The 18003-nt window shown below is 46.1% G+C and overlaps 1 long non-coding RNA gene across 1 annotated transcript; it reads right to left on the reverse strand.

The window, feature by feature from the left end:
- Positions 1-15210: 15210 nt before the first annotated feature.
- On the reverse strand, positions 15211-16707 carry LOC125541682 (uncharacterized). The gene is made up of 4 exons (XR_007297622.2): positions 16516-16707; positions 15920-15977; positions 15422-15493; positions 15211-15264 (listed from the first exon to the last, which is right to left on the reverse strand). It is a non-coding gene; the product is annotated as an uncharacterized LOC125541682 (long non-coding RNA).
- Positions 16708-18003: the final 1296 nt, after the last annotated feature.

Here is an 18003-nt window from a genome sequence, read left to right on the forward strand (position 1 = left end):
AAGTTGCCCGGAGGCTTGGGGGCTACTGTCGGAGTAATTGGACACAGATACCCCGAAGACGGCGAGACAAGAATTCAAGACATCGGGGCTAGCAAAGCCCCTCAGTCCAACTACCTGGCCGGCGGCTGGCTGCTGGCTGCTGACTGCTCCACCAGGCCGACTACTGGCTGCTGACTGCTCCACCAGGCCGACTGCTGGCTGCCGACTGCTCCACCAGGCCGACTGTTGGCTGCCGACTGCTGGTTGCTGACTCCTCCACTAGGCCGACTGCTCGCTGCCGACTCCTCCACCAGGCCGACTGCTGGCTGCGGACTACTCCACCAGGCCGACTGCTGGCTGCCGACTCCTCCGCCAGGCCGACTGCCCGAAGTCAACCGCAGCCTGACGAGACACCGACGGGATAGCCATACCGCGGCACCATCATGTACAGTGACACTTGTCCCTGGGCACTATTTATGAAGTGACCCAGGGGACAAGCATGACACCCCACCATGCCTTGCCCATGCCACCACTTAGCTTAGATGATAAGCTAGCCACACTATATATATGAGCATCCATCCATCCATCCAGGATGGACTCACCCTCCCACGCCCTCACGCATGCATACTAGCTAGCAAGATAGCTAGCTAGCGCACACACACACACACACCATTCAGCCACTGGAGCTTGCATGCTCATCCGACCATCCACATATATACGAGGCCAGATGCCTATGGCACTGACCTCAGATACAGCTCCAGGAGCACTCTGTACCAGATATACCACATATACTCAGACATGCAGGAGTAGGGGTGTTATCTCTCCGGAGAGCCCCGAACCTGGGTAAACTAGCGCGTGATACTCGAATACCCGTCCCTGGATATTCTGGCAGCAGTCTTGTCCTCACACGAAGCCACCTTGTGGCATATGTCGTCTTGCACCCCCCGTGAGAATACCACGACACCTCGCGGCCCCATGTTGGCTAGTCGCCGCAGGCTCGGCCTTCCGCCTCAAGGACCTCCCCTGCAAAACACGGCTGTTATACGGCAATCAAAAACACGCAAGGACGGATCCCCTTTCGAAGTGCTGGGACTTCGGTCTCAGTCACCTGTGAGGCTGGAAGTAGCCCAGGGTAATCGGCCGTAATGGCCACCAAAGCGTTTTCATTACTCGATTGTTAGAATACCCCATCGATCAGCTCCACAGATATGTCTGGATCCTCCTGGGAGGCCGGGTCAAGGGACCGTCCAGGGTCCTCGGGTTGTGGAGGGGGGCTGTTTTTCTCCTTTACAGCCTGGCGCAGCTCCTGCGATGAAATCGCTAGACTGAATACTTAACTACGAGAATACGAAACGGATGGGCGAGAAAAAGTCTCCACTTACCCAGCTCGGAGGATTGTACATAGAAAATCCGCCCTGCGGGTTGACTCGAAGGAATTCTTCCTCGTCTCCCTAGTACAAAGTGGATATGATCTTTATTAGATCAGCAACCGATCCCGGCCCTTTGCGGCCATGGCGGGTGGCGTCATCCTCCCCGTTGAAATCCCACATGGGGTGGCCTCTATATTGAAGCGGCTGCACCCACCGCATAATACATATGGCCATGACCTCGATCATGGTCAATCCGGATCGAGCTAAAAAACTTATTCGGCTCATCAGGTAAAGAACGTCCCTGTCATCTTCCTCCAGGGAATTCCATGGACGCTAGCTCCGGCGCTTCTTCAATGGGGCGTTGTCGAACTGAGGAAGGACGATTCTAATAGGATCCGGGAGGGGGCGTCTTCTATATAAAACCATTATGAAGGCCAGTCTTCGGACGTCTTCTTTGTGGTTCCGGACAGGTATCCAGTCCCGGCAATACGCCACTTTGGCTCTGCCTACTTGATATATTGACCCCTTCTGAGAACGGGGCAGAACAACTTCTTCCACAGAGCGAAATGAGCCTCACAGCCCAAAAACAACTCGCAAAGGGCTACGAATCCCGCGATATGCAGCATGGAGGCAGGCGTAAGGTTATGCAACTGGAGGCCGTAGAACTCCAGGAGCCCCCGGAGAAACAGATGAATTGGAAATCCGAGCCCTCTTACCAAATAAGGGACAAGGCATACCCGCTCTCCCTTGGAGGGATTGGGAAGGCTCTCCACTTGCTCTCCGCCATTATAGGTGGCAAGCCCGGCTCGAACCGGGACCATGTACGCTGGGGGAAGAAATCCCTTGGTGTGAAGCATCACTAATTTGCTGTGCGAACAGAACATCTCTCCCAATCTCCAAGCTTGGGGCTAGGGGAGCGAGAGGAGGAGCTGCGTCGACCGGCCATGATGGAATGGATCTCTGTCGAATGCGCTCCGATTAAGGCTCGCCAAGGGAGGATGGTGTGATTTGGATCTGAATCCTCGTCTTTTTAATAGGCAGCTCATTCACACAACTAGGGGGTAAATGTAAAAACACCCTGGCTCTTCACATTCGCTCGACACGTGGAAAGTGGTCATTATTGGGCGTGGAAGCCAAGGAGTGCAACATTCACAAGAGGCCGGACACTATTTCGACAGGTACACGGAATTTGGAGAGGAACCCGCCCTGCAATGCCGAAGACAATACTGCGCGTCGGACTCATCGTCATTGAAGCCTGGTTCGGGGGCTACTGAGGGAGTCCTGGATTAGGGGGTCTCCGGACAGCCGGACTATATCCTTTGGCTGGACTGTTGGACTATGAAGATACAAGATTGAAGACTTCGTCTCGTGTCCAGATGGGACTCTACTTGGCGTGGAAGGCAAGCTAGGCAATACGGATATGGATATCTCCTCCTGTGTAACCGACCTTGTGTAACCCTAACCCTCTCCGGTGTCTATATAAACCGAAGGGTTTTAGTCCGTAGGACAACAATCACAACATACAATCATACCATAGGCTAGCTTCTAGGGTTTAGCCTCTCTGATCTCGTGGTAGATCTACTCTTGTACTACCCATATCATCAATATTAATCAAGCAGGACGTAGGGTTTTACCTCCATCAAGAGGGCCTAAACCTGGGTAAAACATCGTGTCCCCTGCCTCCTGTTACCATCCGGCCTAGACGCACAGTTTGGGACCCCCTACCCGAGTCCGCCGGTTTTGACACCGACAGAGGGGAGTAGCAGGCAGCGGCGGTGATGAGCGAGGATGAGGGAGGGGCTGCGGGCAACGAAGCGTGTGCAACACCCCGACAGCGGCATGGCGCCACGAACGGCGGCTTCCTCCCGGTGACGTGGTTGTAGGGGAGAGAGGAGGGAGGCAGAATGACAGCGGCGGCGGCTAAGGAGGATGGAGGAGGGAGGAGCGCGAGATGTGGGGCTTGGTTAGGCTAGGGTTTGTTCGGTGGGGGCTGGGGCCTGGGGAGACGGGGGATTGGGTGCGGAGCGCATGGTGGGGATTGGGCAAAACGCGTTAAGATGAGCATAGTTTGATAAGTCGTGGCTCCATTTACCTTTATCCCAGGAAGCTTGCTCTTGTTTGGCACTATGCTGAGCTAAAACGACGGGATGGCCAGGAGAGCTATGGCCTATTCCAGTAATAATAACATCGTCACCTTGGCATTCAGGATTTTTGGTGGATGATGCTCGAATTTCAGTGTCTTTCACCAGACTAGCCCGGATTGGCTCTGCCGGTTCAATATCGGGCACGGCAGGCTCAACATCTGTTGGTTCATCAGTATGTTGGACTTCAAGGGGCGGATCATCAAAAGTTGCTTCAGGATGGGGGTTTTCCGGTTCACCAGTCTGTTCCGGTTCACCTCTTGGTTCTTCTTCTTCGGCAACAGGGTCTTCTGGCGGATTGGTGACCCGAGCTTTCTTGCTGGGTCTGGCTTTGGCCCTGCAAATAGAATAAAAAGGATTAACATCCTATTCAAAGGATTTATGGCGCATTGAAAGGAAAAGGTTTTTACAACTCACCCGGCCACAGTTCTCAAAGGGGGGAGTTGAGTTACTGTCGATTCACCAGAAGATGAAGGAGGTGTCACCTGATAATTTGAATCAGACGGATTAAGAGGATGTCTGAAATAACCTGCCTTGGGGTAAGAATGGTCAGAAGTAGGAGAGACCTCAGACCGGCACTTCCGAACCGGAGTGTCAGGTAAACCGGCTGAAGTGACCTGTTGGCCACTATGCCGGGTTGTCCGGCGAGCTTCATGTTGTTGAGTCTTCAAAATAAATGTTGGATCCAAGTGAGCAAGAGGATGAGAAAAGCTTACTTTCCGGACTGCTTGGCAAGTTTTTTGTGTTGGCATAGAGTCTGAACCGGAGGAAAGGGTAATTACCTCTACGTCATCAGCTTGACTAGCTTCTGCGTCCTCCCGAGGAAGATCATTGTTAATGAGATGCATGAAAAGAGAGCCAAGTGAGTCAAGTTCTACCTCAACTTCTGCATCATCAGTATCATCATGAAGCTCCATATTAATCCGGTCAGCCGTTTTCCGTTTTGACATCCGTTTTACGGCTTTGGTCTTTGGGCGGGATGGCTTGACAGCTTTATCTCCAGTCGGTTTTGCCGCTTTCTCTACGGTTTCCCTTTTCCAGAAGGGGTCATCACCCTACATATAAATAAGAAGGGTTACAGGTTGCATAAGTTAAAGATATTAGAGATGAAAAGGAAGTATAATGCTTACAGCAGGCGGTTTGTTCTTGGCATAGAAGGGACTCAGACCGGTTTGACTACAGATCAGTTCTGACTCATTCAGAATCTTCTTTACACCGTCAGTGACTTCTTCCTTAGATAATTGGATGTTGCAATGGCGTTGAGGGCGTCAACCTCACCGGTATATTCACGCATTAAACCGGGACGCCAGCTTAGCGGCAAGATACTCCAGGATATCCAACAGCGCACAAAGTCCACACCTGTTAAATCGTTTGCCATAAAGGCCCGGAGTTTGGCGAGTTGAGGAGCGTATTTCCCCCTTTCTGAAGAGCTCAGGCGTTGACGCATGGGGTGAGTATTGGATAGTCTGTGGTCACGAAAGCCAGGCAGGGGATTTTCATCTTCAGGGGAAGTGTCTCTGCAATAAAACCATGTTTGGTTCCATTCCTTTGGGTGGCTATGATGTTTGGCATGAGGAAATTCAACTTATTTCCGCTTGTGAATCGAGACACCACCAAGTTCTGTGTTCGGGCCATATACAAACTCTGTGCGCCGGTTTGAGTGAAGAAATCCCGGAACAGTTCTGCAGTTGGTTCTTCTTGTAAATATACTTCACAGAAGACCTGGAAGTTGCATAAGTTGGAAACCGAGTTGGGACCAATATCTTGTGGATGAAGTTGGAAGCTGGCAAGCACATCTCAATAAAACTTTGACCCTGGCGGTTTGAAGCCACGGCCTATATGGTCAACAAAGACCACCACCTCGCCCTACCTTGGGGTTGGAGGATTTTCTGTTCCTGGAACTCGCCATTTGATCTCAGTTTTCTTAGGCAGGGAGCCGATGCTAACCATCTGATTCAACTGAGTCTCAGTAACCCGGGAACAAGCCCAGTTGCAGGCAGTGAATTGTTTGGCCATTGCGAAGCAAACAAGCTGAAAATGAAAGGCCGGTTTTTAAATTACGCATGATTACATGCAAGAGACAAGGGAGTAAGAAACATACTGATATGTGAAATGGTATAAACCGGAGACTAATGCAATAAGAGAAAAAGGTAATACTAGCACAGGATTAGTCAGACACTGTTAAACCGGAGCATAATTATGAAGGTAAAATGCTCCTCCGGTTTATCAGAGGGCTAATGGCCTAGACTGCTTATACAAGGTTAAACCGCCTATATTGGTGCAAGGAGAAACAGATCTCACAGGGACATAGAAACAGATCTCACAGTGACATATAAAATGTTCGGATCTAAGATAAGACAGAAAAGCAAAAATAATTGGATCTAGAAGGGGTGCAGAAATGAAGCAATTTATGAAGGACTAGATCAGTTCTTTGCGCATAAGGGTTTGTGATGACAATGGAAGGTTAGCTACGGCAAGGGATACGTCAAGCACGAAGTGTCCAGCTACAGACTAAAGGCGGAACAGGGAAGAACAACACTAATGAACTTCAGAAGAACTGCGAAGAATGTCGAAACCCTAGAACAGATCTGTGGCGAAAAAAGCAGAGAACTTACCAGAGCTGGTGAGGAAGCGGAAAGGCATGAAACCAGTTTGCATCCGTGGGGTTGTGGAGTTCTTTTTGTGAAGAAGAAGGATGGAACGGACCGACTCTATGTCGACTACCGTCCATTGAACAAAAAGACCATAAAGAACAAGTACCCACTTCCCAACATCAACGAGCTGTTTGAACAACTCAAAGGTGCTCAAGTATTCTCCAAGCTTGATCTCCGTATGGGCTATCATCAGATTCGCATTCATGAGCAAGATATCCCCAAGACAGCGTTCAGAACAAGCAATGGTTCATATGAATACACTGTCATGTCTTTCGGCCTCGTCAACGCTCTACCAACATTCTCTCGCATGATGAATTTCATCTTCAACCCCTACACAAATGAGTTCGTCTTGGTCTACCTCGATGACATTTTGGTCTTTTCCAAGAACAAGGAAGATCATGCCAAGCACTTGCGTTTGATGCTGGATAAGCTCAGAGAACATCAGTTCTACGCCAAGTTTTCAAAGTGCGAGTTTTCGCTCGATGAGGTTCTCTATCTTGGGCATATCATCTCTGCCAAGGGCATAGCGGTTAATCCTGAGAAGGTGTCTGCAATTGTCAATTAGGAACCACCTCAGAACGTGAAGCAACTCCGCAGCTTCCTTGGGCTCGCAAGCTATTGTCGAAAGTTCGTTGAGAATTTCTCTAAGATCGCGAAGCCTCTTTCCAACCTTCTCCAGAAGAATGTCATGTACGTTTGGTCTCCTGAATGTGACATCGCTCTCAACACCCTGAAAGAGAAGTTAGTCACTGCTCCAGTTCTGACTCCTCCTGATGAATCCAAACCGTTCGAGGTCTTCTCTGATGCCTCTCTTCAAGGTCTTGGTGCAGTGTTGATGCAAGAGAAGAAAGTTGTGGCCTATACTTCTCGCCAGTTGAAGCCTAATGAAAAGAACTACCCCACTCATGACCTCGAGTTGGCGGCAGTTGTGCATGCTCTTTTGGCTTGGAGACATCTCTTATTGGGAAGAAAAGTGGACATCTTAACTAATAATAAGAGTCTCAAGTACATCTTCACTCAGCCTAATCTCAACCTCAGGCAGACTCGTTGGGTCGAAATGATTCAAGAGTATAATCCGAGTATCGAATATACTCCAAGCAAGGCCAATGTAATTGCTGACGCATTGAGCAGGAAGGCTTACTACAACAGTTTGATTCTCAAGCCTTACCAACCCAAGCTTTGTGAAGCTTTCCGCAAACTCAATCTGCAAGTTGTTCCTCAAGGATTTCTCGCCAACCTCCAAGTCTCTCCTACTTTGGAAGATCAGATTCGCGAGGCCCAACTTCTTGATGCTATGGTGAAGAAGGTGAAGAGTGGGATTGCTAAGAGTCAACCCAAATACAAGTGCTATCGCCTTGATGACAAGGATACTCTTTTCTTCGAGGATCGCATTGTTGTGCCTAAAGGTGACCTTCGTCAAGTCATTATGAACGAGGCTCGCAATCCACTCCTCTCTATACACCCTGGAAATACAAAGATGTACCATGACCTCAAGCAGTGGTATTGGTGGACTCGAAGGAAGCGTGAGATTGCTTAGTTCGTGAATGAATGTGATGTCTGCAGAAGAGTGAAGGCAGAACACCAACGATCAGCTGGTCTCCTCCAACCTCTTGCCATTCCAGAATGGAAGTTTGACCACATTGAGATGGACTTCGTGACTGGATTTCCAAAGTCCAAGCGTGGCAATGATGCTATCTTCGTTGTCATCGACAAACTCACTAAGGTGGCTCATTTCCTTCCTATCAAAGAGTCCATCACAGCAGCTCAATTGGCAGAGCTATATACCTCTCGGATTGTCTCTCTGCACGGCATTCCGCGGTTGATATCTTCAGATCGTGGCAACATCTTCACCTCCAAGTTTTGGGATTCTTTTCAGAAGGCCATGGGCACCAACATCCGTTTCAGCACATCTTTTCATCCTCAAACTAGTGGCCAAGTCGAATGTGTCAATCAGATTCTTGAAGATATGCTCAGAGCTTGCATCATCTCTTTCGATATGAAGTGGGAAGATTGTCTTCCATATGCTGAGTTCTCCTACAACAACAGCTTCCAAGCGAGTTCGGGCAAGGCCGCATTTGAAATCCTCTATGGCAGGAAGTGTCGTAATCCTCTTAACTGGTCAGAGACTGGTGAACGTCAACTTCTTGGCAATGACTTGATCACAAAGGCAGAAGAGATGTGCAAAGTCATTCTGATAATCTCAAAGCCACGCAATCGCGTGAGAAGAGTTACTATGATAGTGAGCATCGTGACTTGGCTTTCGAGATCGGAGACCATGTCTACCTCTGCGTCTCTCCAATGAAAGGTACTCGTCGCTTCGGTATCAAAGGGAAGCTTGCCCCTAGATACGTGGGTCCTTTCAGGATCGTCAGCAAAAGAGGCGATCTCGCCTATCAACTTGAGCTTCCCTCCAACTTTGCAAACGTGCACGACGTGTTCCACGTGTCTCAACTCCGCAAGTGCTTCAAGACCCCTGACCGCACCATCAACTTTGAAGACATTGATCTCCAAGAAGACCTGTCCTATCGTGAGCACCCCATTGCTATTCTTGAAGAAACTGAGCGCAAGACTCGCAACAAGTCAATCAAATTCCTCAAAGTCAAGCGGTCACATCATTCCGACCGTGAAGCCACCTGGGAATGCGAGGATCACCTCCGTTCTGAGTACCCGGAGTTTTTCCAGTCCTCGATCTCGGGACAAGATCCTCTCATAGTGGTGGAGTGTTGAAACACCCCGGATGTAATTTACCTTATATGTATCCTAACTCTTGCCGTTTCCGGCACTAAGTTATTCTATTTCCTCGTTGTTGGGTTTTTTGTCTTCGTGTGTTTTGTCTTTGTCATGCATCTCATATCATGTCATCATGTGCATTGCATTTGCATACGTGTTCGTCTCATGCATCCAAGCATTTTCCCCATTGTCCGTTTTGCATTCCGGCGCTCCTATGTCCTCTGGTGGTCCTTTCTACCTCTTTTCATGTGTGGGTGTTAAACGTTTTCGGTTTGGACCGAGACTTGTCATGCGGCCTTGGTTTACCAACGGTAGACCGCCTGTCATGTTTCGTGCCATTTGGACTTCGTTTGATACTCCAACGGTTAACCGAGGGACCGAAAAGGCCTCGTGTGTGTTGCAGCCCAACACCTTTCCAAAGTGGCCCAAAACCCACCTAAACCTCTCCCATCATCTAGAGAGTTCGATCACGATCGCGTGCCTGCAAACCGCACCTCATTTGGAGCTTCCTAGCTCCCTCTGCCCCTATAAATAGACCCCTCATTCCAAATTTCCGGATCAAAACACCCCTAACCCTAGAAAACCCGCTCCCCTCGCCGCCGGACGTGTCCGATTTGGGCCGGACATGGACACGTCCGCCCGCTCCGCCGGACCTACCAGCGATCGACACGTGTCACGGGAGGGAGCCCCACTTCGCCGCGCCGCCGCCGGCCCGCTCGGCCCGCGGGAGGCCCCCGCGGCCCATCCGCCTTCCCCGCCGCCTGGGAGAGCCGCGCCGCCCCGCGCTTCTCTCCTCCGCTGCAGGCCACCGCACCGGCCACCGCACGCCATTGCCGGCCGCCAGCTCCGGCGGACTTTGCCGCCCGCACCGACGCCGCGGCCGCGCCACCACACCTGCCGGCGAGCCTCTGCGACGTCCACCTACTCCGGCCGCCTCAACCTCCTCTCCGGCGACCCCCATGTCTGGCCGTCTCTCCTACTCCGGCGAACAGGGACAACTCCGGCGATCCTTGGGAAGCTACAGTACCGCTCAGTGCAATCTGGATCTCAGATCCAAAATCCCCTCGGTTGACTTTTTCCTCCCGAAACCCTAACTTTGTGCATACTTTGACATGCCATAACTCTGCATCCGTAGCTCCGATTCGTGCGTGTAGCATATAAAAATGTTCGCCTCGACGTGTACATCATTTCATCTCATTGTATCATTTTCATTTGAGTTCATATTGTTGCCCGAAATGCTGTTGTAAGAGGGCTATGTGATGATTATGTCAGATCTGTTTCAGCAAATGACCTTTTGTCATTTTTGCCATGATTAATGTGTGCATGCTATGATCCTGAGCTCTACATGTGTTTTGTAGAATGCCATGCCATCTTTATAGTGGTGTATGCCATGTATTTTTTTGATCTTCGTGGTGACTAGCACAAGCATGCAAAGTAGCTTACTCAATGATGCTGATTTCAGGGACTTAGAATTTCACTAAGCCCTTGTCCTGATTTTATTTTTATGCCATATGTTCATGTTGGTTCCTAGTGATCTGTGCCTCTTTTCAGGATGATCAGTAAGGATGTTTTGTTAATATTGTTGTGCTATATCCATCCATTTCCTTGTTTGCAATAATGGAGCACCCTAGCTTGAGTCAATCGAGCTCTACTTTTGCTATAAAATATTCCTCGTAGATTGTTAACATGTTTAGCGATTTTGCCGAGGTTGTTGCTATTGATCCGTGCATGCTATGATGTTGTTCTTGCCCCGTCTAGCTTCTATGCCATGTCTTCTTGATGGGTGTATGCTTAGTTTGTCATGCCATGCTTTGTAGTGAGTGCATCGAGCTCATAAACATGCCTACTTGTTAATCTGTTTTGCATGCTCCAGTTTTTCAGTCTGAATCTGTTTATGGTTTTTGCTATGTTCACAAGCTTGCAATTGTATTTTCTGATCCCTTTTCGCTTATGGTCACAAAGGGACTTTTGTTATATGCTTAGAGTAGCTTCATGCCATGCCTTTCTTTGCCATGATATGTTCCTGTAGCATGTTGTTTCATTGCTCTAAAGATTACTTCCTGATGATAAATTCCTGACATGCTGTTAATTTCACAAAGTCTGAAACCTGTTATCTTTTGCACTTTTGCCATGCTTGTTTGAGCTTGCTATTGAGTGAATTAGCCATAGCTCAGTGTTCATCTTTTGTCAAGCATCATGAGTGGATCCCTGCCATGTATTTTGTTGCCATGTTGGAGTGTTTAGCATATTGTTCTTGATGCATTTAGATGGCTACTTGCTGTTTATCGCAGACCAGTGTCATATTTGTTTTGCTTGCCATTTCCAAACCGTGCATCCGATTCCGGTGATCTTTATATTGATTCAACCGAAATCATCTCACCTTTCCAGTGGCACTCTTTGATTTCCAAGTTGAGGCCAGGTTCAATAATTCCTTTGCAAATCATGCATATGCATCACGTATCGCTCCCGCATATCATACCATGTTTGCATCATGTTGCTTGAGAATTGCACGTGGTTGATTGTGTTCCTTTTTTCTTGTTGTTCTTGTTTGGGTAGAGCCGGGAGATGAGTTCATGAATGAGGAGCCCATTGAGTTCGCTTACGAGGATCAAGGCAAGTCTGAGAACTTTGCAGGCAAGATGACCATACCCTCGAAATCACTTCTATCTTTGCTTGCTAGATGCTCGCTCTTTTGCTATGCCTATGCTACGATACCTACCAATTGCTTATCATGCCTCCCCAATTGCCATGTCAAACCTCTAACCCACCATGTCCTAGCAAACCGTTGTTTGGCTATGTTACTGCTTTGCTCAGCCCCTCTTATAGCGTTGCTAGTTGCAGGTGAAGATTGGAGATCGTTCCTTGTTGGAACATCGTTTATTGTTGGGATATCATAATATTATCTTGTTTATCTTAATGCACCTATATACTTGGTAAAGGGTGGAAGGCTCGGCCTTATGCCTGGTGTTTTGTTCCACTCTTGCCGCCCTAGTTTCCGTCATATCGGTGTTATGTTCCCGGATTTTGCGTTCCTTACACGGTTGGGTTATAATGGGAACCCATTGACAGTTCGCCTTGAATAAAACTCCTCCAGCAATGACCAACCTTGGTTTTACCATTTGCTACCTAGCCTCTTTTTCCCTTGGGTTTCCAGAGCCCAAGGGTCATCTTTATTTAAACCCCCTGGGCCAGTGCTCCTCTGAGTGTTGGTCCGACCAAGTAGACTGCGGGGCCACCTCGGGGCAACTTGAGGGCTGGTTTTACTCGTAGGATGTCTCATCTTAGTGTGCCCTGAGAACGAGATATGTGCAGCTCCTATCGGGATTTGTCGGCACATTCGAGCGGTGTTGCTGGACTTGTTTTATCATTGTCGAGGATGTCTTGTAACCGGGATGTCGAGTCTGATCGGATTGTCTTGGGAGAAGGAATATCCTTCGTTGACCGTGAGAGCTTGTGATGGGCTAAGTTGGGACTCCCCTGCAGGGATTTGAACTTTCGAAAGCCGTGCCCACGGTTATGGGCAGATGGGAATTTGTTAATGTCCGGTTGTAGATAACCTGAAACTTTAGTTAATTAAAATGCACCAACCACGTGTGTTACCATGATGGTCTCTTCTCGGCGGAGTCGGGGAAGTGAACACGTTGTTGGAGTAATGTTTGACGTAGGTTGTTCTAGGATCACTTCTTGATCATAGTTGTTCGACCGTGCTTTTGCCGTCTCTTCCCGCTCTCTTTTGCGTATGTTAGCCACCAAATATGCTAGTCGCTTGCTGCAGCTCCACCTCATACTTTACCCTTACCTATAAGCTTAAATAGTCTTGATCGCGAGGGTGTGAGATTGCTGAGTCCCCGTGACTCACAGATTACTTCCAAAACCAGATGCAGGGACCGATGATGCCGCTCCAGATGATATGACCGAGCTCAAGTGGGAGTTCGATGAAGACTCTCGTCGCTACTACATGTATTTCCTAGATGATCAGTAGTGGTGCCCAGTTGGGGCGATCGGGGACTTTGTCGCATTTGGGGGTTGATCTTTATTTTGGTTCCATAGTCGGACCCTAAGTGTATTGGATGAATGTAATGACTTATTTATGTATTTGTGTGACGTGGCGAGTGTAAGCCAACTATGTACCTTTCCCCTTTATTTATTTACATGGGTTGTTGTATAGATTACCTCACTTGCGACATTGTTTTCAATGCGGTTATGCCTCTAAGTCATGCTTCGACACGTGGGAGATATAGCCGCATCGAGGGCGTTACAGAGAGGGCCGGCCCTCCCCCTCCTCCACTCCTTTATACTAGTTGAGCCATTGCGCCAAATGGCGCAGAGACCCGCTAAAGCCATGTTGTCGATGAAAATAGTTTCATTTTGCAAGGACATATTCGATACTCGTAATAGAAAGCCCATGTGTTCAACCATGCTATTTTTAAAATGTCCATCAAAAAGAGCATCCAGTAAACCCATGAGCCACAGTTCCTTTCTAATGGAAGCAGGTAATGTAATCTATGAGATTGTGATAGTGGAAAGACCATGATCAATATTTTTATTATTCTTATAAAATTAAACAAGGAGACCACTACCATCTGAATTCATACATGCACCTGCCATAAAACCAGTATATTGCACAAAAAACACACGCAAATTGTCATAGGCTTTCTGTAACAATGTAACCACTATAATTTCTTCAGCGATGACAAGAGCTGGTAGAATGATGGTTGCTTGCTTGGATCGCTGCACCAAAGATCGTTGGGGTCATAGTTAGTGAGGCAAGTAGCAGAAAATAAGAGAAAATAAAAATTGAGAACATCGGCATATTATTTGAGAAATGATTTGTCATCTTACTTGTCCCGACATGAAGATATTATGCTAGCCACCAGTGGAATGTCCTCTTTGGGAATACCTAGTCATTTGTTCTGGAACACAACTGCTCCAAAAACTTGCATTGGATTCAGCCCGCTTGAAAGTACAGCCAACGTTGCTAATTCCCATAGGATTACTCACATAGGGGCAGAAGCTCTTTCTCTAACATGCAAGCAGAACGAACATAGGACTGTACATATAATAAGTTTCTATAAGATAAGCAGCTTGTTGTGTTACCACCTAGACAAAAGCACCTGAGTGGACAGATCAAAACACTGGATAGGGGACACATCTAGCACACACTTTTCACATATCATTTAAATTTTGGTGGATCCTGGATGAACGGCTTCTTGGAGACTGAATTCGGGTGGACTCCTAGATCTCCAGTATAGATATTAATCCATGAAATTGTCCTATAGAAAATACAAAAATATAAGAACCATGAGCTCAAGGTATGCTTGTAATTAGAACAACAACCTACATGTAATCCGCCAGGGAGAATGATACTGCAAAAAGGTTAAATCTCTTATACTGAAAACCGTGCAAAGGAGTGCCCCACTGTAATAATGTAAATTTCCTGGAATGTATATTTAATAGCTAAATTTTGTTCAAATATCTGGGAATATTAATCATAAAGCCGAAGAATGCATGAAACAACAGACCAAATATATCTACCATAAGACACTGAAAAAGATATCATTTGGATATATTTTGTCAACAAAATTAACAACCACAATAACCATGACAATCCTACACAAAGGATGGTATACACCAGAATACTTTCACTCATAAATTCTATCTAAAATCTAAGGTTTATTATTAGATGCAAATATACTATCAACTCATAAAGCTGAGATACCCCTTCGGACCAGATCACCTAAGTTGGCACTAATATCAACTTTTACTTTGCAATAATAAGAAGATCTTCATACTTTCCTCTGTATCAAATCTAATAGGTTTACAACCCTAATATATGACATTGGCTACTGTCATGTTGCATTTCAAAAGAACAAGGGAAAAAGGCACAACAACCACGTGTAGGGCTGCTCCAAGAAACTCACATGCTTAGTTTTCATCTTGACGTTGTAGTGTAGCAAAGACTCCATAGAAACAAACACATCGAAGCAAAGCGAAAAGAAAAAATGGCTACATAGCAAGCAATGATAATGAAAGATATTTTCAGTTATCACTGACCGCCAGAAGTAACACTATCGGCTCCATAAAATGGCTTGGTGATTGACTGTTGAAAGGCATAAGAACTGAATATATAAGAATAAGCCATAAGGCACACTTCTCACAAAAAAAGAGATGGCCACTGTGAAGAAGCACGAGCCTAGTATGTCTCTAATAATAGATATGCTCCTGTTCAATATAAATAAACTATTCCGTGAGCAAAAGGTAAACATGCATGTAGCTTGAATTCAAAGAATACACATGTAGCTGGAAAGAAAGGAAGCAAACCTCAAGTAGCATAACAGAGTTACAACAAAATAGAAGATCAACATGCAGCAACACAGGAGATCGCATAACCTGATAAATAAACATAAATGAAGTAGTCAGAGCAGGAAAAGAAAACTTCATGCGCCAAGGCATTAAAACATTTTACGGTTCAGTTTGCAAGTTCAAAGTTGACACCAAGGCGTCGCACAACTTTAGAGTAAAATACCAGCATGCTATGCATGTATACCATGTTTCACTTTGAAAATAAAGCTGGATTGCAACTGAATATCTCTCCTTGTATTTCCTATATTCCACACACCTAAATTAAACCAGCGAGTTAGCATGTCATTATTTACAAAGAAACACCAAAATAACCTAATCAACCATATCCCTTCTTTAATATTTCCTTCCTTTTTTGTAATTCTAATTCTCCAACATGGCACAAGGATTTATCCCTATTTAATCTCACACTAAGATCTAAACTTAGTGTGTGGCATATATGTTAATACCCCCAACCTAAGATCCGAGAAGAGCAAGAACAACAAAACTGAGAAATTTCACTTGGTTATTTTAAGTTTTCGTCGAACTGGCAAAATCATTTGTAGGCAACTCAAGTTATACGCCGCGTGCAAGAAGTGAACTTCCTCGGAAACCTCACAAATGTACGACAAGTCAGGTAAGTAACAATATATTGAGGATGAAAAAAATGCTTATCGATACATGAGTTGAGAAACCAATCAAATACCTTCAGATTCAATGACGCAATTATCCTAGAAAGATCTTAAGCCTGGAGAACCCTTCAACTGAACAAAAAATAGCAAGTCAACATATCAACAACAACACAAGAGACAGCTTGTTAGCAAATCCAGCGGTAAACAAAAAAAACACGCTACTAATTCTTAATATCATTAACCTGTAAGATTTGTACACGTAAAGTCATGTTAGTGATTCTTACACCAAATCAGTATACCACCGCCATAGTACTACACCGTCTAATTTCTATATGATTATCAGACTGAAGAAAAATGTTGCAGCCCCCTTCCGCCACTTTGCGGATGTGACCTCGTGTTCCCTCCGCTTCAGATCAGGAACCTGAGGGAGGAAGAACGGACGGTGGACGATGGTTATTTCCACTCTTGTTTCAGTGTGTTCAGGAAGCAAATGAAATCCACTTTCTGAAAACCAAACTATATATACCTAAAGGATCGGTGTTCTAAAAATGTGAGTTACACTTCCCGCTTCCATGATCCATAATAAAATAAGAGACTTAGGAAAGGGGCTAGCCCAAAAAAATAGCCTAGAAAGAGCAAGCAAAACTTGGAGAGTGGAGGGAGAGCTCACCTGGACCCAAGAATCTGTAGGTGGCCAAGCCAGATGTGATAGGAAGCACAGAGGATCCGAAGAAAGCATACAACTCATAGGCAATACATTCCTCCCCTACAATCCGTGGCCATGCTGGCCATGCTCGAACCAAAGGTCCACAATGTTGCATCCAGTATCAGCACAATAGTAAGGCAAAGGCATGACTTCGAAACCTAATCCAAAAGCAGCAAAAATAAAATGGCAGTCAGGCAAAGATATGTAAAGATGCAAACGTTACATGAACTGGACATGCCAAAATTGACCAGCTCATCTTCGAGTTCCTCCAGCAATGCTACTTCCCCGTTGGAGGAGCTCTCTGTATCAGCCACTCGCCTGCTCATCTTCATGATGCTCGCCTCAGCCTGTAAATCCATAAAATTTATTTAAGCCAGATAAGTATTTTATCAGTAACTCTCGCTCTCTGGAACAAATGTGGACCAACTAAACTGAATATTCTACTCCCTTCTTTCGCAAATATTTGTCTTTCTAGAGATTTCAACAAGTGACTACATACGAAGCAAAATGAGTGAATCTACACTCTAAAATATGTCTACATACATCTGTATGTCGTAGTCTGTTTGAAATGCTTAGAAAGACAAATATTTAGGAACGGAGGGAGTACATCAGACCAGAATCTTGACAAATTAATAACTGACATAAGCAATCAACCTGTGAACACTCGCTCTATGGGACAAATGCAGACCAAACTGAACAGAATATTCTACACGAGAACAGAATCCAGACTAATTAATAACGACATAAGCACTGGACCTGTGAACACTCGCTCTTTGGGATAAATGTAGACCAAAGTAAACCGAAGAAACATATAACTTTGTTTTTACCTTCATAACAGGCAGCATGACCAGAATCACATCCCGTGAGAAGCCATAAACCTAGAAACTACATCAGTTAGAAAGACTGCATAGACATGGCACATGTGCAAATATTTGTCCAATTACAAAATAAGAAAGGGATATTACCAGCGCATTTTGTTATACTGCTTGGTTATGTTAAAATGGTACACAAAATCGTATTGGTAGATGAAGAAACACAATGCAAGATCTTTCAGTCCCCTCTTTTTATCCCTCTCTGAATCCATGTCCCTTCTTTTTCATCCCTCTCTCTGAATCTAGATCCTAGCAATGATCAAGCTTCCAGTCCCCTCTTTTTCATCCCTCTCTCTCAAACACACATGACACATTGCAGCAAACATAACACATCAACTACTGTAATTGAAAACTGAAGCTGTGACTCTCTATTATCCAATTTCAGTAACCATAAACTCTGTTCCTAGCAGCAAAGATCTCATAAATGCACATACACATGATCACAAATTGTATCATCTAAATGCAAGAACAAAGTGGAGGAAAGAGAGAGGATGTAGAGGCAAACCTGAACTTCCTCGAGCTCCTTGCTCCTGCTGCTCTAGTCGGAGACCCTCCCTCAACCGCCGACCACATCCGCAAC

Source organism: Triticum urartu, chromosome 2A (genome assembly GCF_056163025.1).
Source record: "Triticum urartu cultivar PI428250 chromosome 2A, HENAU_Tu73, whole genome shotgun sequence".
Classification (NCBI taxonomy): Eukaryota; Viridiplantae; Streptophyta; class Magnoliopsida; order Poales; family Poaceae; genus Triticum; species Triticum urartu.